Raw genomic sequence first — 25,689 nt, 5'->3', positions numbered from 1 at the left:
ATAGACAAAGTGGCTCAAATGACAAACAATTACTTCTAGTATTTCTGGAGGACAGGGAGTTCAAGATCAAGGTGTTGGTAGATTCAGTATCTGGTGAAGGCTCTCTTCTTGGTTTGCAGATGGCTGCGTTCTTATCGTATTTTAACCTTGTGGAGACAGAGTCTAGTGTCTTCCTTGTCTTACAAGGAAATGAATCTCATCATCGGGGCTCCAATCTCATGACCTCATCTAAATCTAATTACCTCCCAAAGGTTCTACCTACCAATAGCACAACAATGAAAGTCAGAGTTTTAAAATTTGAAATTTGGGAGAACTCAAACATTCAATCCATAACAGGCATTCATGCCATGATTGAACTAAGTTCTTTATGAGGATCACTCATTGAATACACTTAGTAGCCATTTAAAGTAAGCACTATTATAATCGTTCTCTTTTTATTTAGAAGAAAGGGCATAAAGAATAACTTGACAAAGTAAAATATCTAGTATGTGGGGGCTAGGGTTTACATCCAGGCATTCTAGCTGGAATAGAGATAAAATAGAGATTAAAATTTGAAACATTAATAAAAGAGAACAGAAATAGTTGACTTTGAAGATTTGGTTTATTTTTTAAATGCAATGGACTTATAAATCACTAGCTATTTTAGGTGATTTTATTTGTAAGGAGAAAATACAAATACAGATAATTAAGAAAGAAGGCTAGTATAGCTACTAATATAGAAGAAATTCACAGTTTAGAAAAGTATAGCTTATTGAAAGGTTCTTGTTTTTTTTCTTGCTCCTTCCATCCCTCTCTCTCTCTCTCTCCCTCTCCCTGTCTTATTTTTACCTACCTAAGGAAGGAACTATAGTTGCCTAAGTTGGATAATAGTTCCTAATATGAAAATGAGGGTCCAATGTCAAATTTTATAATGTCACACAAAAAAGGCATTTATGTAAACTTTCCCAATTTTTGAATGTTAGCTTAAAAAATTAAAACAATGTGTAACTTAAAACAAACAAAATATCTGTTGGTCAAACTCAACCCACAATCTGAGCTTTTGTCCTTTGATAAAAGGCAAGATCACAACCTATATTTAGATGGCATTTTATAAACATTGAGGTTTATACCTGAATTTCTGTAATCATTGGGCATTAGGGAAATCCTACCTTTTGGCAAGATGTAGGGTACAAATGTTCAATGTTTTATTTAAATGAAAAAAATGTTCTTTAATAATAAGCTGAGTTAGAAGTAGGCTTTATAAAAAAAAACTTCTGCAATTTGAAAGACCCAATAATTACATACCCTTAAATAAAAATGTATTTTTTTCCCACATGGGGTGAGCTGAAACCATACTGATAAGCAGTCTAAAGCTTTTGCTTGTTTTTAAAAATACTAGCAGAAAAGTAGGGAGTAGTTTCTTCACTCACTCAGCAAATAATGTATTCATTACCTATTTTGTGTGCCAAGAGTTGAATGCAAACTGTTATGTAAAACAGACATTGTTCAATACCTTCATGGAGAATTTGGTCATTTCTAATCTCTAATAGTGAATTAAAGAAATAGAGAGAGATGGAGAGAGAGAGGAAAGGTGGGAGGGTGGAAGGGTGGAAGGGTGATGGGGATGGAGAGTAAGAGTGTAAAGGAGGAACGTCCACAAAATTTGAACTATGTGGTAACTTGTCAAGACTTTCAAGATGAAACAGTTATAAAATATATTCTTAGATTCATTAATTAGTAGGTTTGTTTTGTTGTTAAATTAGGTAAAAACTGAATGAAATCTACCCAAAATGATAATTTTTTGGTGGTACTGGTGGAAAGAATTATTAGTCTTAAGCCATTCTGTCTGGCCATGGTTATAGATCTGTGCCAGTTGTTCATCAAAATCTCTTTAGTTTATTGCAATAAAAGTAAGTACATTGTATCATCTATATAATATCTATAGTTTTTATCTTTTTTCTAATTTCTATACAATTTTATATAATTCATGGTTCATGATAAATAAGGGACTTATCTAGTTATACTTTTATCTTACTATACTTTGAATAAGTGGAGGTTGGACTGAATTCTCACCCCCCAAACATTAACAATAAAAAGCCATAGACTTAAAGAATATTAATGCTAGAAGGAATTTAAGGGATTATCATGTGTCCACATTTCATAGGTGTAAGGCTGAGATCTAATGAAATATTTTGTCAAGAGTTTATAGGAACATATAGAGGTGGCCTACATAGAAAGTGGTCGAGCACTTTGAATGAAAATACCAAAATGTCTGTTTATGAGATATGTTTAAAATTCATCTGTATTTTTAAGATGAAGCACATGCTGTGCAATCAGTTTAGTTCATAGGTAAAGAGCATTATTTCTAATCTTGATTGCAGCAATTTCCTGCAAGTTTTGGCTGGTACTATTTTTGACTTTTGAGGCTATGAGCTCTGCTGTGCTTGGCTCACTGTTGGAATTTCATCAGTAGTGTTTATGAGTCATGTGAGCTGATAGCCATAAAGCTTAGCCTGAGTAAGCTATATATAATGTTCCGCCAATGGTGGTAGGGGTCAGAATGTGAGAGAGGCGTAGGGATTTGAAATCAGCTGCTAGAATTGGTGTTATTGCTGGGGAACATGATGATACTAGCAGAAGGAAGTAGCTCAACATAAAGCAAAGAACAGGGATTAAAATTGTTCATTAGCCAGCACACGTAATCATTCTTCTGGTCTTTTCCTAAAGGACTTAGGAGTTTTTTGCCTCTAATATTTTCAAGTGATGATACAGAACAAATGTCTTTAAGTGATTTATTTGGAATTTGTTCCTTGTGAATTGTATGCTTTCTATAATCTCTAAACTGGGTGATTTTGATCTTTAATAAAAAAGGCATAATTGACCAATATGACAGGTATCATTAATATTAGTTGGTTATTTCATGTTGTTGGATGATTCTTATTTTAGTAGTAATACACCATGGTGACAGCAGATAAACAACAGCAAAGCAAAACATTGTCTGGGACTCTTATTCAAGCAACTGATTTTCTATAGGATCTTATTTAAAGCTTTATTTTGGAAACAGGAGAGCAAAATTTTATAAAGCAAATACTGTCATACTCTAAGAAATAAATCTTGCAGAGAATGAAAAAGACACAAGTGAAACATTACTTGATGCAGAGCTATGTTTTGCTATTGTGTTTCTGGTGAGTGGTTTTATATAGTACTTGAGAAAACTCATCACCCCTTGTTGTCCAGTGCAATTCCATGGTGTTGATATATACAAAGAAAGACTTTTGTAAATTTTCTGTAATGCTAGTTTGTTTAAAGCCTACAGGGAAATCACTTTTAAAATGTTTTATTTGTATGTGAGATTTAACAAGAAAATTAAATTCTATAAAAAAGTTCTTATAAATTTTTGTGATCTCTTTCAATTGTTACTTCTAAAGGACAAGCAATTCTATGATATGTGTGTTTCTCCAACATCGCTTTGTGATCTCTCAATTGCATTTACTACGAAATTATTTATAAAACCCCAAGACATTAGAATAGGAAAGAGGAAAAGAGATTGACTTTTTTTTTAGATTATAGATATTATATACTATTATTCTGAAGCCAAAAATAACTAATTGGTAAATATGAATGAAAAATGAATATGCATTATCAAAAAGATAATTTTTATTATATCCAATTGAAAAGATATTTCTTTAAGGCATCAGGGAAGCTTTAGGCAGGCTTAGGAGTTGAAATCTTCAGAAGTATTTTTTTAAATAATCTATTTTTTCTACTTATAAAGAAAAAATGTATCTATTATTATGAATTTATATAAATAAAATTACTTATAACTTTTCAAGCACCACTCATTTAAAGATTTTATCATTATAATTATGTGATAATATAAAATATTGATTGACCTCCATAACTGAATAATATTTAATTTTTTCTAATTATTTTCACTTTTATTATATCAGTAGTTCTGTGTTATAGCTAATAATGTAGGAATACTCATTTTTAGTTAATAAAAGAGGAGATTTTATGGCTAGGTTGAGATTGTTCCTATCCCAGACCAATGATTATTTTAATGTCATTGTGGGCCATGACCAAACATTTCCCTCTCATCCCAAAGTACCAATTCTGCTTACAAATAGTATTAATGTGTATTTGCATTCTGGCAAATGGCCAGATATATCTGCATTACCATTTCCAAATAGAGGCAAAATAAAGGAAATACATTTTGGGGAATAACAGAGTGCAATAGAATATCTGCCTTTAGCCCTTCCACTAAGGATTTTATAAACTATTTAGCAAGCATAGTTGTGATTAATGCTGTTAATAATCCAGCTTTTCTTGCAGTGACAAAGTTGTATTATACTTCCCAACACGTCAGAGCTAGATATGGCTATGTGAGATTTTTCTTAAGAACATATAAGCAGAAATGGCATGTATACCATTCCGGCTGAAGCATTAAATAATGGTTCATCTTTTTTTTCCTGTTTTTTTTGAATCTCTTCCTTCACATGAGAACTGGAAATGTTTAGAGATGGTGACTACTCTTTCTAAATGTACTGACTGAGGAATGTAACAAGCAGAGCATCTTAATGTCCTCATGTATGTAGAACATACATTTTGTATTAGCATACAGTAAAATTATCTTATTTTTGGTGTGTGTTTTTGTGGCTTTCTTTAGATTTATTGATTGGGTTTAATAATACCAACATGGTCAGTATAGGGAATAGTTCCCTCATCTCCAAAAATTCTTTCTTGCTGTAATTTTATAGTCAGTCACTCTCCTCTGAGTTAGTCTTTGGTAACTATCAATATTTTCTCTGTTCTTATAGTTTAATCTTCTTTATAATGTTATTTGAGATGGAACTACATAGAACACAATGTTTTGATACTGGCTTTAGTCACTCAGCATAATGCCTTTCAGATTCATTCATGTGTTTTGTGTTATCCAAAACTTTCATTTTTGAGCATCCATTGCTTTTCATTTTTGAGTAGTCTTCCATTATATGAATGGACCAGTTTGTTTATCCATTCACCTATTAAAGGGCATTTTGATGGTTTCCAGTTTTAAGATGATTAAGAATAAAGATGGTAGATACCTTGTTTACAGGCTATTTTTGGAACATGTATTCAGATTCTCTGGAGGGATGGAACTAATAGGATATATGTATATATGAAAGGGAGTTTACTAAGGAGATTTGACCCATAGGATCACAAGGTAAATTCACACAATAGGCCGTCTACAAGTTGAGGAGCAAGGAAGCAAGTAGTGACTCAGTCTGAGTCGCAACACCTCAAAAACAGGGAAGCCAACAGTGCAGCCTTCAGTCTTTTGCAGAAGACCTCAGAGCCACTGATGCAAGTCCAAGAGTCCAAAAGCCAAAGAACTTGGAGTCTGATGTTTGAGGGCAGGAAGCATCCAGCACAGGAGAAAGACGAAGTCCAGAAGACTCAGCAAATCAGCTTCTCCCCTCTTCTTCTGCCTGCTTTATTCTAGTGGTGCTGGCAGTTGATTGTATGATGCCCACCCACACTCAGGGTGAGTCTGCCTCTCCCAGTCCACTGACTCAAATGTTAATCTCTTTTGACAACACCCTCACAGACACACCCATGAACGATACTTTGCATCTTTCAATGCAATCAAGTTGACACTTAATATTAACCAACACAACTTCTATATTTAGAAGTAGAATTGCTGGGCCATATGGTAAATGTATGTGTAATTTTGCAAGAAATCCTCAAACTTCCAGTGCAGCTATACAATTTTGCTTTCTCACCAGCAATGTATGAGAGTTGCGGTTGCTCTGCATCCTCGAAAGCACTTGATATTGTAAGCTTTTATAAATTTATTTTAACAATTGTGTAGTAGTATCTCATTATAGTTTTAATTTGCATTTTTCAAATGGATGATGTTAAACATATTTTCATGTACTTATTTTCCATCTGCATTTTTCATGTGCTTAACATTTACATATTTTTGGTAAAGTGTCGGCTAAAGACTTGTCCATTTTTTAACTGACTTGTTTATGTTCTTCATAGTGAGTTTTGAGAATGTTTTTGTATATTCTGGATATAAGATATGCAATGGCAAATATTTTCTCCCAGTCTGTAGCTTGTCTGTTTATTCTCTTGCTAGTGTCTTTCACTGAGCAAAAGTTTTAATTGTGATAATGTCCAGTATTTTCCTTTTAGATATCTATTTTTTGTTGCCATGTCTAAGACTTTTTTTTGCCTAATCTAAGATTGTAAAGATTTTCTCTGAGATCTTCTTCTCTAAAATTTTATAGTTTTTCTTTCATATCTATGACTCATTTATGCAAGTTTTATTTAACAGTTTTTATTAGTCTTTTGATTTTTTACATTATGTAATTGAGATATGATTGACATAATTAAAACTGGATGTATTTAATGTATACCACTTGATAAGTTTGGTGCATTTGGTGGTTTGTTGAGAGAATCAGGGTTTTTTTTTTAAATTTGGATTGCCATTTGTTCTGATATTATTTGATTAAAAAAATGCTTTCTCTATTGAATTGCCTTTGCACCACTTACAAAACTCAGTTGACTAAAGCTGGGTGAAGTGACACATGCCTATAGTCCCAGCTCTTCAGGAGACTAAGGCAGGAGGATTGTTGAGCCCAGGAGTTTGAAGCCAGTCTGGAAACATTCCAAGACTCCATGTCTATAATATAAAGTCATGGATTTATGCATTTAAGATTTTTTATGAGAAAATTATTTTGATTACTGTATCTTTATAGTTATTCCTAAAGTTGGTTAGTGTATATCCTCCAACTTTTATCTTTTTTTTCCAGAATTCTTTTTGTTACTCTAGTTTATTTGACTTCCAATATAAATTTTAGAATCAGCTTGTTGATACCTCCAGTAAGGCTTTCTGAAACTTGGTTAGAACTGCAGTGAAGATATAGATAAGTTTTATAAATTAGGAAAATTGATATTATAGCTATGCTTTTGCAATATGTGAACATGACACATTTCCACTTATTTAGGTTTTGCTTGGTATTTTTTCATTAACATTTTATAGTTTTAAAGATATTGTGAATGAGGAAATTGTATTTCTTCTTTTTCAGTTGGCTAGACTTTTATTTACTTTTCTTAATGGAATCATTGACAGTAGACATCCATGCCTTGTTCCCAGTCTTAGAACGCATTCAATCTTTCATCATCAAATACAATGTTTGCTTTAGGGTTTGTTCATCTTTATAGAGACCATTTATTCGTTTTGCCAAATTTTTTGACAAAATTTACATTTTATTTAGATTAAAATAAACTGTACTAAATTTATTTTTAAATACAGAAGTATTTTCTGTATTTATTTCCAGATAAAACATAAAACACCTATTTTTATAGGTTTTCCAGGTTTGGCTTATGAATCAAGATGAGGCATTAGATACAGTTATGACAAAAAATGGAAGAAAACAGACATGTCAGATATCCGTATCCATGGCCTCTGATTCCGCCTTGACCACAAAACCTATAGTTTCAACATATACTGACTAAAAAGTTTATGATATGGGCTCAACAAAAGAATGTAAATAGCAACAACAAGTTTACAATTGGAGTTTGAATGAAAGAGTCTCCTATTTTTGTCCCACATCTTGTTGTTGCTGTTTACATTCCTTCGTTGAGCTTACATCTCCAACAACTGTTTAGCCAGCATATGTTGAAAACTTAGCAATGGTGGACTCTTCCATTCAAACTTTAATTGCAAACTTGTTCCCTTAAGTTCATTTGATAAAGACAAAATCCACACTGAAATCCTGGTTTGGTGAGCTTTGTAAGTGTTTTTCTCCGGTAATTTATTTAACTGTTTATTATAGATTATGAACAACATATTTAAAACTTCTACTAGTCAAAAGCCAATTGTGGGTTTCACTGTAATATTTTATGAAATGTATTTTGTCTTGCCACAACTCCTCAAAATTTATTTCTTAAAAGAATTGATAAGTCAATACCCAATAACTGGATGTGCAGTGGAAATAAATGTTATGTCTAAAATGGATTAACCTAAACAATTCCAGAGTGACGCTAGCAGGGATCACACAAAAGTGAAACACAGCACTTTCCATACTATATTCTGGAAGAACAGATCGTTCTTCAAAGCAGGAGAGTTAAAACAAGGGCCTTTAAAATACATAGATCATTAATGACTGATGTACTCAATGGAAAGCCTATAGGCAAAGATATGCCTTACAGCTTTTCTTCCAAACATCAAATATAAAAGAAGACATATTTTAAAAGTCTCTTAGGCATCTTCACTGCTTTCTGAATTATCCACAGGAAGCTGTTAGCTGTATAGAGTTTGATATATGTACTCCCCATTAAATCTGGTGTGTTTTATATCAAAAGTTTTGTTAAGCAAAGCTGAGTTACTCAACCTTTGTTCCATCAAAGTGTTTAAGTATGCTTTGAGACACTTTCATAGATTTTCATAGCACTTATTCTCAGTCTTCGTCACAGGAAGAATACACAGGTCCTTAAACGATGCATACATATTAGGAAAAAAAGATGTCAGGCAGGTGGAATGCTTCATACATGGGGGACAGAAGTCCTGTATCTTTACCTCTGTGTTTCCGTTTGACTCTTCAACAAGGAAGCTCAGCTGAGAGCATGTCTGGACTGGGTAAGTGACTTCTGTAGTTGTCAGCATGGTGTTCCTCAGATGTATTGAATTTAAGCTGTCCTATGACTGAAGGTACCAGAAATAAGCATATCATAGTTTTGAGGTACTGTTCTGAGAACATATCTTTGAGGTACTGTTCTGAGAATGTATCTTTCAGTTTCTGAAAAATGTGCTCCACAGTTGGAACACTTAGGGTTTCTTTATAAAAACTCTCAGAGGTCAGTTGAGGTGCCATGTTACCTTGCTAAGCTCTATGGAATTTCCCAGGGAGTTTTATTTGACTATCAAGTTTGGTTACCAAATCTGTGGCTTCCTCAAACTAAAAATAATGATTGACTTCAATATCTTCCATCACTTCACTGAACGAATGTAGTACTGCAGTCAAACTACTGCCTACAAAGATGATATCAGAGGTGTGACCCTGGAGATTTCCTCAAAGTGTTCTTGTGAAGGACATTTTTAATAACAACAATGGTAACAACGAAATCAGAATCTGTTGCTGCACTACGGAGGACAAATTCTTGGCTGGGTACTCAGTCATCCCATCTAACATTGCATCATCATTTATGTCATTTAAACATAAAGAAGTGCTAGCATGAGGTCCATTAAAATTTCAGAAACATCATGCCTGCCTATTCAGTGGGAATACCAAATTTCCTTTAGTCATTTACCCTTTTCTCCACTGTTTTGAAAAAGAGCAGAAATGACACTGTCAACTCCTAAAAGCAGTTGTGATTGATGGAAAAAATGAAGAAACTTCTGCAGTTGTTCCTAATGCAACAGATACACCTATAATAGGCACTGATTTTGCCAATCACATACATATTTAAGGCACAGGAAAGGCAGGGCAGGTAGATACCTTGAGGATATTTTTCTAAAAGTCTAGGAGAAACAACTTTCATTTTGGAAGAGAATCCATTGCACACAACGTAAACTTGGCCATGACAATAATATTCCATATTTAGTTCCCATTTCTCAGTTATGGTGGTGTGAAATTTCACAGCCAAAATTTCTGCTTCAGCTTCATAAGGCAGGAAGCCCACAGATTCCTCTCTCAGGTTATGAGATTCATAAACAAACCTCACCAACACAAGTAGGCGCTCTTCCCGTGATATGTCCACTACATTGTCAGTGATGGCTGTGGTTTGGATATTTGACCCTCCAAATGTCATGTTAAAATTTGATGCCCCATGTTAAAGGTGGGGACTAACAAGGGGTGTTTGGGTCATGGGGTAAATCTCTCATGAATCATGTAGTGCCGTCCTTGTGTAATGTGTGAGTTCTTGCTGTCTTAGTTTCTACAACAGCTTCTTGTTGAAGGGAACCTGGCACCTCCCTCCCCTCTCTTTTTCCAGTCATGTTATCTCTGCATGCACCAGCTCCCCTTTGCCTTCCATCCTGAGTGGAAGCAGGCTGAGTCCCTCGCCAGACACAGATGGTGGTGCCATGCTTCTGGTACAGCCTGCAGAACCGTAGGCCAAATAACCCTCTTTTCTTTATACCCAGCCTCAGGTATTCCTTTATAGCACCACAGACTGACAAAGAGTGATAATGACAAGGAAGTGTGAAATTCTCACTTCCCTTAGAGTTTCTTTCCTAATACAGTTCTCACAGATCTCTAGCATATGATTCTACCGTGTTTCCAAACAGAACAGTGTGCTGTGTTAGCCACTGTTGTCTCAGAGTGCTTTCTTAGGACCTCTTCACCAGAATTTATCTGGCACTCCAGCAGTGCTTGACAGTCATCGGGTGTAAAATTACCTTCTGAGGTTTCATCACCCCAGAAGGAATGTTTAGCTTTCCCTTAAGAATCAAAATTTCAAACAAAGACTTTATGTTTAGCTTTCCCATGAGAATCAGAACTTCAACTAGAGACTTTATGTATTTTTTTGTTTTCCTTCTTGTCAAAGATTAGAGGTAAAATGTTCTAATCCTGTTCTTCATCCCATTCTCTGCACTGGGGTTCTGAGCATTACTGTTACTGGTTTCTGTGTGTGTGTGTGTCCATGTGTGTGTATGTGTATGTGTGTGTGTGCATTTTCCTCTTCAGTGTTGTGAACATTTCCTGCTTTATGTGTTCTGATTTCATCTTCACTCAATTCTTTTATTCATTTTCCCTATCATTTAGATTGTTTAAATAACTAAGATCAATTATTGTTGGTATTACATTATCTTAAATAACTATCCTATAAGCACTAGTTCTACAGATCATAAGAGGTCTCAAAGTAGTTGGCACATACTTGACAATGTTTTTTTAGTTGATCAGATGTTTTCTCTTCTGTCCACTTTCTTACAATTCACCTGTTTCTGGCATCTGGCTGGATCCGGTGGGAAACTGGAAAAAGCCAGGTCAAACTGTATGCTCTTTTGCAGTACAATTGGTGGCAGTGCAGACCTCACCTACCCTCTGTTGTGCTCAGCCTTCTTTTCCTTGCCTTCTCAGGGTGGCCTGCTGGACATGAGGGCCCAGGAGAGGAAAATGTGTTGTTGTGTTTTAACAGACCTTTTTTTTTTTTTTTTTTTTTTTTTTGAGATGGAGTCTCACTCTGTCACCCAGGCTGGAGTGCAGTGCCATGATCTCAGCTCACTGCAGCCTCCGCCTCCCAGGTTCAAGTGATTTTCCCACCTCAACCCCTCGAGTATCTAGGACTATATCTGGGACCACCACCCCTTGGTAATTTTTGTACATTTAGTAGAGACTGGGTTTCGCCACATTGGGCAGGCTGGTCTCCAACTCCTGACCTCAAGTCATCCGCCCGTGTTGGCCTCCCAAAGTCCTGGGATTACAGGAGCGAGCCACCATGCCCAGCTGTATATCTTCTTTATTTTGTTAATATGATGAGCTATAGATTGAATTTTGAATGTTGACCCAACTTTGTATTTCTGGAATAAATACCACTAGGTATGTTTGGTGTAGTATTCTTTTTATATGTTGATATATTTAATTTGAAAATAATTCATTGTAGATTTTTGCATCTATGTTCAAAATAAATGTTGGTCTTTTCTTTTACTGGCTGTCTCACATTTTAGTAGCAAGTAAATATTCCCTTCTTTCTCTCGTCTGGATTCTCCAAAGAAACAGAACCGAGAGGATATATGTGATATATGTATGTGTGTATATTTTATAGAAATTGGATCACATGATTATGGAGACTGAGAAGTCCCACAGTCTGCCATCTGCAAGCTGGAGAACCATGAAAAATGGTGGCATAATTCAGTCCAAGTCCTAAAGCCTGTGGGGTGGGTGTTGGGAGGTGATGGTGCAATTCCTGGTCTGAGTCTGAAGGCCGGAGAACTAGGAGCATTGATGTCTAAGGGCAGAAGAAGAAGAAGATGGATGTCTCAGCTTAAGAAGAGAGAGCAAATTTGCTCATTCTTTTCCTTTTGGTTCTATTTGGGCCCACAATGGGTTGGATAATGTCCACCCACATTGGTGAGAATGATTTTCTTTACACAGTTACTGATTTAAATGCTAATCTCTGCTGGATGTACCCTCACAGACACACCAGAAATAATGTTCTAGCTGCTATCTTGGGCATTCCTGAGCCCAGTCAAGTGGCACATAAAATTAACCATAACACTCCTTTTCTATTTTCTGGAAGGGATGTATAGAATTGGTGTTATTTCTTCTTTTAATGTTCAGTAGAATTTGCCAGTGAAAATATCTGGGTTTTAAGTTTTCTCTTTTGAAGGTTTTAAAATATGGATTCCATTTAAAAAATATTTGTAGGAATATTTAGGTTTTCTATTTCTTCTCTGCTGAGTTTTGTTACACAAGAGTACCCTGCCTTCAAGAAAATTACATTTTATATGGGGAATAGATGATGTAGTTCCTTACATAACTGTGTTATAGGCTCAGGGAGGCATAGCCTGGTGAGCAGTAACACTGTGATCCATTATGTATTCCATAATATTGCAAGAACCAGAGAAAATTAATTTAGAATATTAACAAGATTTTATTCTGTAGGAAGAAGAATCCAGAAGAAACTGAAGTAAGTGTCAAGGTCTTCAACATATGATTTATGGTTCAGAAAACACTTTTGGTCTTTGTAAGAACTGAGTGTTCAGTGAGGAGTTTGATAGAGAAAGCACACTTAAAGATTGAATCAACATGGGAGGGAGAGAAAATGGGAGCTGGGCACAGATTTTCTGTCCACAAGTTGCTACAGGAACGTTGAAGAATGAACCATTAGAAAAAAAAAATCCAGATTGTACAACAAGCTTGACTTATTAGATTCAAAATTTGCTTCCTCTTCCAGTACAGTTTTTTTAAAAACCAGGGTGGCATTGAGATTGCTGGTAAAATACTTCAGAATTATAACTTGGGAGGATAAGGGAGAAATTTATGACATCACACTATCAGGGACAAAAAAACCCACTGTTTTTATAATTAACTTTAAAATTGATAAACATGTTATATTGAACAGTCAATTAAACAGAAGATTTCTACAAAGTAAATAAAACAAAAAATAATTGATATTCAAAGAATTAAAAATATTACTATAATTAATAACACTTAAATTAAATCAAATAAAATATCATATGACTTTAACAGTTTGGTCGAGATACTCTTCTGAGACACGTGAGAGGCCTTGGGACTAAAATAAGATAGACTTTATGAGGTATCTTCCTACTGAGAACACATGACATAAACACATTTCCATGTGATATTGGGGTACAAAATCTAGCATCTTAGAAAAGTACGAGGTAGAAACTAAAGTATGGAGTCATCAAAGAGATAACAAAGAGTAACACCGCTAAGTGAATTTCAGGGATATAACTAGAGATAGCAAAACAAATAGATGAAGGAATGAGTTTGGAAACTCCGATGGATGTTTTACCTGGAGAGATATGTTCAGGTTGGAAGATAGAAGTAGTGCATCATACAGTGGTTTGGGTATAGAACTGCTATTGGCACCACACTCTTTGGATAATTTTGGTCAATCGTAATGTTATGAACAATAAAAGCAGTAGGACATCAAGAAGCCCTAAAATCTTTGATAAATGGTGGTGCTGACAAAGACTTTCTCCTTGACCAAATTTAGATGGCTGGTCTGATCCCTGTTTTCAACTAGGCCTTGTCATTATACATTGTCTGTGGGCCGACTTAGCCCAGTTTTAGCAAGAATCTCCCGTAAGCCAGTTTGGAAAGAATCCCCCATCCTTTATATCTCATTATACTCAATATCTCATTAAATTCCTCATCCCCACTCTTGGTATTTGATCATCTTTGGTCTGTGTTCAGTGAGGGGTTTGATAGAGAAACCACACTTAAAAATTGAATCAACATGGGAGGGGAGAGAAAATGGGAACTGGGCACAGATTTTCTGTCTACAAGTTGCTGTAGGAACATTGAAGAATCCTGTTAATATCAAGAATCCTGTTAAGTCTGTTTAGCAAGAATTCCCCTACCTTGATATCTTCTCTTAGTAATTTCCCATTCACTGACTCCCCACTTTGCTCATTTGCTATGAATCCTTAGCTATCTTTGCTTTATTTATTCAAGTTGAACTAACCTTTCTTCCTTACTGCAATAGTCTTGACACTATGGCAGTAATCCTGAATAAAGTCTCCCTGATAATTTTAGTGTCAGAATAATTATTTCTTTGACAGTGGTCAAAGTAATATCCATGGTGGTTTCCTTCCAATAAAATGATAAAGAGCATAAGAAAAAGTTTTAACATCGTATTAGGGGTACTCTAAAAATGTCCTAGCAGAAGAAAAAGGTACATATAATTCTTTTCATGCTGTGATCCCTAAACGTTGTGCAAGATGCTAGGGTAAGGCCTACTATAGAATGAAAATTAGGTTAAATTGAATTACACGTTTTTAAAATCTGACTTAATAAAAACAAGCACAATATCTAGGAACTTTTGATTACTCACAAAAATTGTTCTAAAATATTTAATGATAATTTGTGAATATGACAGATATATTTGAGAAAAAGATCTCTTTTACTGATCATTAAGTCTTAGGCTTGACTTTACTCCCTCATCCTAGAGTAAGTATTTCCCTTTTTTTTTTCATTGCTTTTGGGTTCTGTATCCAGAACACTCATTTCAGGTACTATTTGCACAGTGGTGAACCAAATAGTCATGTTTTCTGCCCTCTTGCCACAATTTAAAAAAGCCTTTTGAATTTGACTTATCTAACATCAGCTTACAGAAAATTGTGATCCATGCATGTTTTTTAACAAATCCAGCATAATTGATTATTTGTTTGGGTATGAAGAATGAAGGGTGATCCCAAATTCTTTTTCCTGAGAAACCAGAAGATTGGAGTGGCATTTCTAAGATTGTTAAGTGATAGGGATTCCAAGTTTTAAGGAAGACATCATGAATTCACTTTTATTGATGTTAGCTTTCAAATTTTTATTAACCATCAAGAGACACTTTTGAGTAGGATAAGCAAGAGACTAGATTCAGAAAAGATATCTAGCTGAGATATTAATTTTGGAATTATCACCAGGTATTTGTATTAAAAAGCATATAACTAAACGATATATTCAACAAATTATATGCAAAGCAAGAGGATCAAGGTTATACAACATAAAAAGGTTGAAGAGAAAAGAATAAAAATCAAAGGGACTGGGAAAGACCCATGGGTAGGGTAGGAAGAAAGCCATGGTATTCTGAAAGCCAAGTTAAGAAAGTATATTAAAGAGAAAGGAGTGGTGGGAACACTTAAAATCTACTCTCTCAGCAATTTTCAAGTATATAATACACCATTAATTACAGTCATCATACTGTATTTCTACAGTAGATCTCTTGGACCAATCTGCCCTGCCTAACTGAAATTTTGCATTCTTTGATCAACATCTTCCCAATTAACACAACCCCCCTTATGCCCTCTTAACCGCCATTCTACCCTCTGCTTCCAATGATATGGTATGTGAGTTAATAAATATGTTAGTTAGCCTGATTTAGTCATCCCGTAACATATACATATATCAAAACAGGATGTTGACACCATAAATGTATATAATTTTTATTATAATTTTTATTTGTCAAATACACATAAATATAAAAAAGAGGAGAGAGTGATCAATAGTTTCAAACACGGCTGGTAGATTTTTTAGCATGAGGACTAAGAGCTATCCTTTTGATTTAGCAATGTGAGATCATCAGAGCCATTGATAAGACCAATTTTAGTAGAGTACACTCATGAGAAACAAAAGAGAAGCACTGGAAATGTGAATATAGACTATTCATTTGAGGAAATTTGCTGCAGAGGTGAATGCAGAAATGGGGGAGTAGTTGGTTGGCAAAAGTGAAGAAAGGAGCGACAAGAACATTTATTAATCAGGAGCATGTTTATTTCAAGAGGGTACAAATACCTGCAAATGATGGAACTGATACAGTCAAGTATGAAAGCTTGTCATATAGGGTAAGTCAGGGAGAATTGCTGTAGTAATGATACTAAGACAATATAGAATTTCCTGCATAAATGGGAGGATATATAACAGCATGCATATGTCACCTAAAGTAAGTGGAGGAAAAGCAGAGAAACTGGGTGAACATTTACTTATTTATTTATTTTGAGAGGGAGTCTTGCTCTTTCGCCCAGGAAGGAGTACAGTGGCACGATTTCAGCTCACTGAAGCCTCCACCTCTGCAGTTCAAGTGATTCTCCTGCCTCAGCCTCCTGAGTAGCTGGGATTATAGGCATACACCACCACATCTGGCTAATTTTTGTATTTTTACTAGAGATGGGGTTTCACCATGTTGGCCAGGCTGGTCTTGACCTCCTGACCTCAAGTGATCCACCTGCATCCACCTCCCAAAGTGCTGGGATTACAGGCTTGAACCACCGAGCCCAGCCTGGCTGAACATTTAGAGAGATAGGTGGTTAATGGAAAATCTGAGGGTATTCTCAGCCAGTAGCCAAAAGCAAGAGCTAAATTAGGAGAAATGATGGTGATTTTGTGATTACATATAAAAGCTAGGTGATTTTGTCAGGGTTCTCTAGCGGAACAGAACTAATAGGATATATGTATATATGAAAGAGATTTTATTAAAGAGAGTTGACTCACGTGGTCACAAGGTAAAGTCCCACAATAGGCCGTCTGCAAGTTGAGGAGCAAGGAAGCCAGTAGTGGATCAGTCCCAGCCCCAAAATCTCAAAAGTAGAGAAACTGACAGTGCAGCCTTCAGTCTGTGGCTGAAGGACAAACAGCCCTAGGCAAACCACTTAAGTCCATGAGTCCAAAGGCCAAAGCACCTGGGGTCTGATGCTCAAGGGCAGGAAGCATTCAGCAAAGGAGAAAGATGAAGGCCGGAAGACGCCGCAAGTCAGCTCACTCCACTTTCTTCTGCCTGTGCTGCAGCTGAGGCGATGGTGCCTACCCAGATTAAGGGTATGTTTGCCTCTCACAGTCCCCTGATTCAAATGTTAATCTCCTTTGACAACACCCTCACAGGCACACGCAGAAACAATACTTTGCATCCTTCAATCCAATCAAGTTGACACTTATTGTTAACCATCACACTAGGTTGAAAGTCACAAGTACTCCAAGGGCTAAAATGGGCTTACTTTCTCTCTTTCCCCCCATTCCTTCCAACCCCCTCAAACTGGAAAATGAAAAATCCAACCAAATAGAAAGGTTGGATTTCTCTTTCTCCCTCCCTCTGCCTCTGCTTTCCTTTCTTTCTCATCTGCTCCTAGTCACAGTGAAGAGGATTCAGGATTTTTAATCCATTATCCCCATCTGAAAACAGAGCAGTATTTTTTCCTCCTGGGTGGAGTGGAGAAAGAAGAAGTGCCAAAGAGTTCAGGACGATAATTCTTGTAAATAGAAAAGAGAGAGAAGCCTGAAGAAAAAACAGTAGGCAAAGCTAGACAAACAGATCTATGGTAAACAATTAGTTGAAACATCATTGGTTTCAGAAGAGTTGTCTAAGCCATTTATTTTTACTGTAACTCTTTAGATACCAGCATATTTGTTTTCTGATACCACTCCCAGATTATGAAGTCACATCATCATCTACTTTTGAATTTGGACAAAGTCTAAAAAGGAGTCTTCTCTTTTTCTGTGAAAAAAATTGTTGTAGTATAAGTAATATCACTCCAAATATTTTTTGTTAATTTGCCTAATATTATGGCAACTAAATACACTAATTTATAAAGTCTGTATAAATGGAATCCCTGGGGAGGGGGGTAATATGTAATTTGCACATCCAAACATGGCAGACCAGATTTGCAGCACGCACTCCTTACGAAACAGATAAGAGGGGCTGCTGGAATACATGGCACGCACACAGCACTTCCAAAATGATCTGTAGAGGGAAATAATTGTTAGTGCCTTTCCAATTCATATAGAGAATTCAGTACATTTTAAAATTAAGGAATATTTATTACTTTTTAAAATTAAAGCTTTCAATATAAATAAATAACTTCTCTTTTACTGGATTTTGAGAGAAAGATTTTTCCTCAGGCAGACATTAATTTAACAAAATGTTAACTTTTACAGATAAAGTTGATTTATATTCATAACCACACTCATGAGATAGAGGATCATTTTGAAAATAAACAAGTAGGAATTGATGGCTACTATATCTGAAGGCTTATGGAAAAACAGATGTTTGTTAAAATACAGTAGACTCTATTAGCCAGTCTCATGAGTGAAAAGAAGTCTTCTATTCTTCCTTGAGCCTCTTCTCTGGTGCTCAAGAACATTTTCAGATCAAGATGAATGTTACTATTTTTGCAAATACCAAGCCATCATTCCAATTCTTCAGTATTGTCCCTGTGGGAGGCAGAATATGCCCTTCCTCAAAGAGGTCTACACCCTAATCCTTGCAAGCTGTAAATATATTACATTAGGTAGGAAGCAAGGACTTGAAGATCTGATTAAGTTTACTGACCTTGAGAAAAGGAGCACAGCCTGGATTATCTATGTGGGCCACCTTTAATCACATGGCTTATTAAAAGCAGAGAACCTTTCCAAGCTGTGGCCAGAGGGAAGTATGAAATAGGAAAAAGGTCAGAGGGAGGCAACATTGCTAGCTTTCAAGATAGAGGAAAGGGACCCTGGCCAAAGAATGTAGGAGGCCTCTAGAATCTAAAAGTCAAGGAAATGGAGTCTCACTTGATAGCTTCAGAAAGGAATGCCAACCTCTGACTCTGACTTTAGCCCAGTGAGAACCCTGTGAGACTTCTGACCTACAGAACTGTAAGAAACAAATTGGAGTTAAACCTCTAAGCTAGTGATCATATGCTGCCTACAGGTAAAATATTTCTAAAGTATGTTGCCCCTTTTCCTGGCACTTTTTACAGTAAAAAACAAGTATGCCTTTTATTTTTTTAAAAAATGACATATGAATATTATGTTGATAAATTAAGAAATTTTTATTTACATTTCTAGATATGCTTTTCCTCAGGACACACTTAAATAAAGAGTTCCCCTGATACTTTCAAATATGTTATTTAGAATGAAATGTAATTATGTGGTAGTTTTTTGGTTTTTTTTTTTTTTTTGTACCTCACTGGTTTTATAGATTAAATAAATGCCAGTAATCTTTGTTTGATAATCTGTTTACCCTTGGATGTAATTCTCATGCACAAATATCTGTTGAATGAATGAATGATTGAATAATAAATGGATGAATGGACAGAGGAACAAAAGGAAGGAATGAAGGAATGAATAAACGAATCTTTAGTTATGCCTTATAGCCACAAAAGTATCTCTCCATCTCCTGATTCATTTTAGAAAGACCCAAGAGATTGTGCTTAACCAACAAATCTCCCTTTTAGAATATTGTATCAAACACAGGAATGGTCAATGAATAAGTTTTGTATCAGTCATATTACCTTTATGTTTCTTTTGATCAAAATTGAATTATGATTTTACTCAATTATACTATTTTCTGTACTTGTATAAATATATTTAAGTGTAAATATATTTTGAAGTTATGTAACATAAAAGTTTGTGGATATAAGGACACATATAAGTTCATTAATATCTGGGTAAATGTTTCCTATTGTTGAAATTTAATATGTAAGACATTATTATGAATATAAAAAAATCACAAAGGGGGTAAACATTTAATGAAAAGCTCATATGTTGACTATAATTGTGTGGTTTAGCTTTTATTATTATTATTTTTTGAGACAGAGTCTCGCTCTGTTGCCCAGGCTGGAGTGCAACAGCAGAATCTCAGCTCACTGCAACCTCCGCCTCCCGGGTTTAAGCAATTCTCCTGCTTCAGCATCCCGAGTAGCTGGGATTACAGGCTCCTGCCACTACTCTGGCTAATTGGTTTAGCTGTATTTTATTTATTGAGTTCCTTTTCATGCCTGTTCATGTATCCCACAGAGATCTTTATATGGTTGCAGCTATATTTGAATATTACATTTTATTATTGAGTTTATGCTTTAGTAATACATATTTCTTATTATTCCACACATGATTTATTTCATACATACAATTTTTAATGGGTTCATACTAGCCTGTGTTATTGATGTAGCTTAATTTATTAAGTTACAGGTTGAGTATCTATTATGTGAAAAGCTTAGGACTAGAGTGATTGGGACTTTAGATTGTTTTCACATTTTGGAATATTTTCATATATATAAAATTATATTTCTTATATATTTTTAAATTCAAAAATATAACCTGAAGGAAATTTTATACAATATTTTAATAATTGTATGCATGAAACCAAGTTTTGACTGGACTTTGACTACGGCCCATCATAAGAGGTCAAGTGTGAAATTTTCCACTTGAGGTGTCATGTCTGTGCTCAAAAAGTTTCAGATTTCAGAGCAATTCAGAATGGACTTTCACATTAAGGATGTTCAATCTGTACTTTCTGCTCTGAGTTCAGGCTGGTCAGGTACAGAAGCCAATATAGGATTTGACTTTTAAAAATGTATAATTTAAAAAATATTGTTGATGTGGTTAATATTTTTGCACCTGGCATATAAATGGAGTATGTGGTGATATGAGTGGTAAAAGGGAATGCTCTCTATTCTGCCCTAAAAATCAATATAGAAAGTACCCTAAACATATTAACAACTGACTTCACCTGCCTCTCAGGAGACTTCATGTCTACTCTTGGTGTTTTATGTATTTTCAGTGAGTATCAAATAATTTGAATGTTGCCTAAAATATATACAATTAAGAAATGTTTAGCTAGGGCTGAAACAAAATCATACACACTAAAGCTAAATATAAGAAAATTTGCATTTCTTGAATTTCCTGCATCTATGTCAATTCTACCATCCACTGATCTGGATAATAAAAAATTCAGTATGTTTAGAAATTCAGAATGGAAATAAAATAATAATAAATCTACAGTGATGCAGCATTGCATTTAGATTTAAGGTCTACCCAAATCAAATCTATTACATGTCTATCTAGCCCCCTCACTCTCTTACTGAGAATCATAAAATCAACATACAACTTAAAGCTATCTTGTACTAATACGCATCAAAACCTCCTCCAATTTGTCTAGCCTGTCACGAGGACAGCAATTCCCACTCTCATTGTGCAATATTTATTCTATTAGTGTCAGTCCCTCTCAGGTCACCTACTTATCTGTTGATGTTCTTCTGCCATTGAAGCTTTTGCTGATTTCAGCACATGCCAGAAGACTGCAGAAAGAAGAAAGGCAGCACTGAAGGATACCTCCTCTCTACATTATTGAGCTTCTTTGAAAATAGGCATAAAAGTGAGGCTTCTAGGTTATTCTATTCAAAAATAGAGATGGTATGGTTTTCATCTTATAACTTACATGTGTATGTACATATTTCCCAGTTAGAGTTTTGTGGAAAATACATGGATTTAACTCTATTTTTGCTCTTTGACAAAAATAATCAGATTTTATTCCTCTTTGAGTTTTGCATTGTTTACAAGAGGGCTTGGTACACCACACATTTAGTATAATATTATTGTTCCAGTATTCTTAGTCACATTTATACAGTGGTTCTTTTTTCCATATCTCTGTTTTTTTACTTTCTAAATAAATTTGATTGTATTATTTCCAGTATTTTTTTCTCTTTCTTTAGTGAAAATCTTTGAATCTCTGCATTTACTTTAGTAAGTGGTAATGGTTCAGTTTCTGGACTGTTCTTTAATGTGTTTCAGATGAAAACTTTTCACTTACAAAACAAAACATTATTATGTACTTTCACTAAATCTGTAAAAATATCCCAAGAAGCAAAGCACATTTTGATTTTCTATCAAAGTTGGGTTTCACTTTATTAATAAAAGCATGCAGAGACTGATTACACTTTCATAGTTTTCTCCACTAATTGTCTTGTCTTCAAATATTTGTGATAATATTTTATATGGTAGACCAATAGAATATGGTTGAGAGAAGTCTTATCCTGCACTTGAAATGACCATAAGCTAGTAATGTCTAAGTAAAAGAAAACTCCAGGAGGTTTTAACAAGGAATCCAGTCAAGTCCATATGACTTAGATTTTGAATTTCTCAAGATTCTGTGTGCCAGAAAATCATGCATGGAGATATGTGAGTAAAATTATTTCTCCTTATTTGACTATATCACAGAAGATATATTGTCACATCTGGGAAGATAGCTACTCTTCAGAATGCTGACTCTGATTTTTACTTTGAATATTCATGAATCATTTATTTGAACGTAACAGTTCATAATATTCTAAAGATGATTTAATAGTAAACCCACAATGTAAAAAGGTCACAATATTTGGTATGATTCATTTTATCTCTGTAAAGGTACAAGCAGAATATGTAGCTAAAAGTGATCAGAATATCCCAAACCATTAGTGACAAATAAATATTTTGTACTGATTTTTCCCACTTGTTTTGTTTTATGTCGATATTTTATCTCTCCTTTGATAGGTTTTGAACGTAGTTCTCCAGCTGATTACTCTTATTGCTTGAGTACTTATTTTATTACATAATTTCCCATATAAATGACACATAGCTCCACTTGGGAATAATTTTATTTGGCAGGTAATGGACCATTACATTCGCTACATTTTACTAGCAAAGCAGAGTATTGGGCAGTGGTATACCTTTGTTTTCATTCTATTTCTTAACATCGCATAGCTCTTGATGCATGGATACTGTCTCTACCCTCCATGTTCTCTCATTTCATCCAGCAACAGCCAGAGGAAGGAGAGTAGGATTTGGCAGAAGATTAACAGCACCTGCTTTGACTTTTTCAAGGTTAGAGATAGGGCAGGAAGCAGCCAATGTTTTACAAGGCATGGATTCTTCGTGAAGCATTCATTTTGTGCACCCATTGTTCAAAATCTATTTCTCTCTTTGCTGTGCTCATGAATCTCTGTAAGCACTACTGATTATAGTAATCACACACCTTATGGGTTAAGTGTTCAGAAAGCAACTCAATTAAGCTATATTTTGCACCAGAATAAAAAAAAATAGCAAGACCTTTGTTTTGTCGTCATAGTTCTATTATTGTTTTATTTTCCAGTACTTTGTTCCATCACATTACTTTGTAAGAATTTGAAATTCTTGCATCATGATTTATTAAGAAGCCATAAAAATACTAATAAATGCATCAACCAGAAGTTTATTATTATCTAAGAGCATTTTCAGCAAAGTGCAATTTAGCTTTTTATGAAATATGTAGCCATTCATGTTTTATTTTATTTTTTATTTTTTTATTATTTTATTTTTTTATTATTATACTTTAGGTTTTAGGGTACATGTGCACAATGTGCAGGTTTGTTACATATGTATCCATGTGCCATGTTGGTTTGCTGCACCCATTAACTCGTCATTTAGCATTAGGTATATCTCCTAATGCTGTCCCTCCCCCCTCCCCCCAACCCACAACAGTCCCCAGAGTGTGATGTTCCCCTTCCTGTGTCCATGAGTTCTCATTGTTCAATTCCCACCTATGAGTGAGAACATGCAGTGTTTGTTTTTTTGTCCTTGCGAAAGTTTACTGAGAATGATGTTTTCCAGTTTATCCATGTCCCTACAAAGACATGAACTCATCCCCTTTTATGGCTGCATAGTATTCCATGGTGTATATGTGCCACATTTTCCTAATCCAGTCTATCGTGTTGGACATTTGGGTTGGTTCCAAGTCTTTACTATTATGAATAGTGCTGCAACAAACATACGTGTGCATGTGTCTTTATAGCAGCATGATTTATAGTCCTTTGGGTATATACCCAGTAATGGGATGGCTGGGTCAAATGGTATTTCTAGTTCTATATCCCTGAGGAATTGCCACACTGACTTCCACAATGGTTGAACTAGTTTACAGTCCCACCAACAGTGTAAAAGTGTTCCTATTTCTCCACATCCTCTCCAGCACCTGTTGTTTCCTGACTCTTTAATGATTGCCATTCTAACTGGTGTGAGATGGTATCTCACTGTGGTTTTGATTTGCATTTCTCTGGTGGCCAGTGATGACGAGCATTTTTTCATGTGTTTTTTGGCTGCATAAATGTCTTCTTTTGAGAAGTGTCTGTTCATGTCCTTCGCCATTCATGTTTTAATCCATAGATTACTTCATCTGATTTTTCTTTTGTTTTACGGTAAAGATGAATATTGTCCATGATAACTGGTATTTGTAATGGTAGATATATAAATGGACACTACTGTATGTGTGCTATGGCATCATGCCATGAAGGTCATTTATAAGACACGTGATGTGGATGAAAGTGGAGATTTTTTTTCGAAGTAAAAATCACTACACCTGTTTTAGTTTACATTACTATTCTCTTCATGATCGAAAACATGTTCATTATTCATGGCCGCTCACTATACACCCTTCTATGTCTTATTATAGCAGCCCACCTTTTAAGAACCCCACACTATTATGTAATCATCTAATTGATTTGGCCGTTAATCCTTTACATGTATGCTCATCGCTCTCCTTTTTTTTTTTTTTTTTTTGAGATGGAATCTCGCTCTGTCGCCCGGGGCCGGAGGGCAGTGGCGCAATCTTGGCTCACTGCAAGCTCCGCCTCCCGGGTTCACGCCATTCTCCTGCCTCAGCCTCCCAAGTAGCTGGGACTACAGGCGCCCGCCACCACACCCAGGTAATTTTTTGTAATTTTTAGTAGAGACGAGGTTTCACCATGTTAGCCAGGATGGTCTCGATCTCCTGACCTCATGATCTGCCCGCCTCGGCCTCCCAAAGTGGTGGGCTTACAGGCATGAGCCACCACGTCCAATCTCTTAGTATTAAAATAAAATTTAGTTAAGCTTATTTTAGCTATATATTTAAACAGTATTTCTAACAAGACCCATTTCTAGAAAAGCAATCTTTAGATGAAATTGTATATGTATATATGTAAAGTCTATTGAGAATTATTACTAAATTTATATTTTCACAAATAATTGCAAGGAATTCAATTTCACCACTTAACGTACCTGCTTGCTTTTGTTCCCATTAAATCTTTGCTAACGAGGAAAATGCTCTGTTATTGTTTTAACAGTACATTTATTTGATTTATACTGAGAATTATTTTTATTGAACATTTTATATTTTTCATTTTGTGATGTTCTTGCTTTTATATTGGTATTTAATTATGTATCCTAAGTATTAATTATTTAGGTTATATTTTGAGTTTTTCAAATTATTGTCATTCAAATTTTAATTATTTAAATGTGTTTATTAACTTGTAGTAGTTAAATTTTTTCTCTTTAAAATATAACAGTTTCTTATTTATGTTTTCTACTTCTTGAGTCATTCACTTCTCTAAGACTGTATATATTTCAATTACATGTTTATTCTATTCATAGTTATATAGTTTATTTTTTAAATCCATATTTTCAGTGAATCAGGCATAATTGTACTACCTAAAATGATGCAGGGATATACTTTTGATATTTGTTAATAATATAAGTGTTATATATTATAAAAATGTCTAATTTATTATATTTCTACTTGTACTTGGTCTTGCTTCTAGACTTCTTCATTTTTAAAACTACAGAATTTTATATATTATATATAGAATTTATATAATATATATTTTATATATTATATATACTTACATGTCTTGAATATAATACAATATTATTAACTGTAAATTAAATCTCTAGACTTGTTTATTATGTATATTATATATTATATTTATATTATATTATATATGTGTGTGTGTATATATATATA

At 34.8% G+C, this 25,689-nt stretch overlaps 1 pseudogene; it reads right to left on the bottom strand.

The window, feature by feature from the left end:
* Positions 1–8,227: 8,227 nt before the first annotated feature.
* Positions 8,228–24,323, bottom strand: LOC100592842 (annotated as a pseudogene).
* Between the last annotated feature and the right edge of the window lie 1,366 nt (positions 24,324–25,689).

The sequence above is a fragment of the Nomascus leucogenys genome, chromosome 20 (assembly GCF_006542625.1).
Source record: "Nomascus leucogenys isolate Asia chromosome 20, Asia_NLE_v1, whole genome shotgun sequence".
Classification (NCBI taxonomy): domain Eukaryota; kingdom Metazoa; phylum Chordata; class Mammalia; order Primates; family Hylobatidae; genus Nomascus; species Nomascus leucogenys.
The sequence above is the reverse complement of the archived record's forward strand: the minus strand, read 5'-3'. Positions and strand labels throughout refer to the sequence as shown.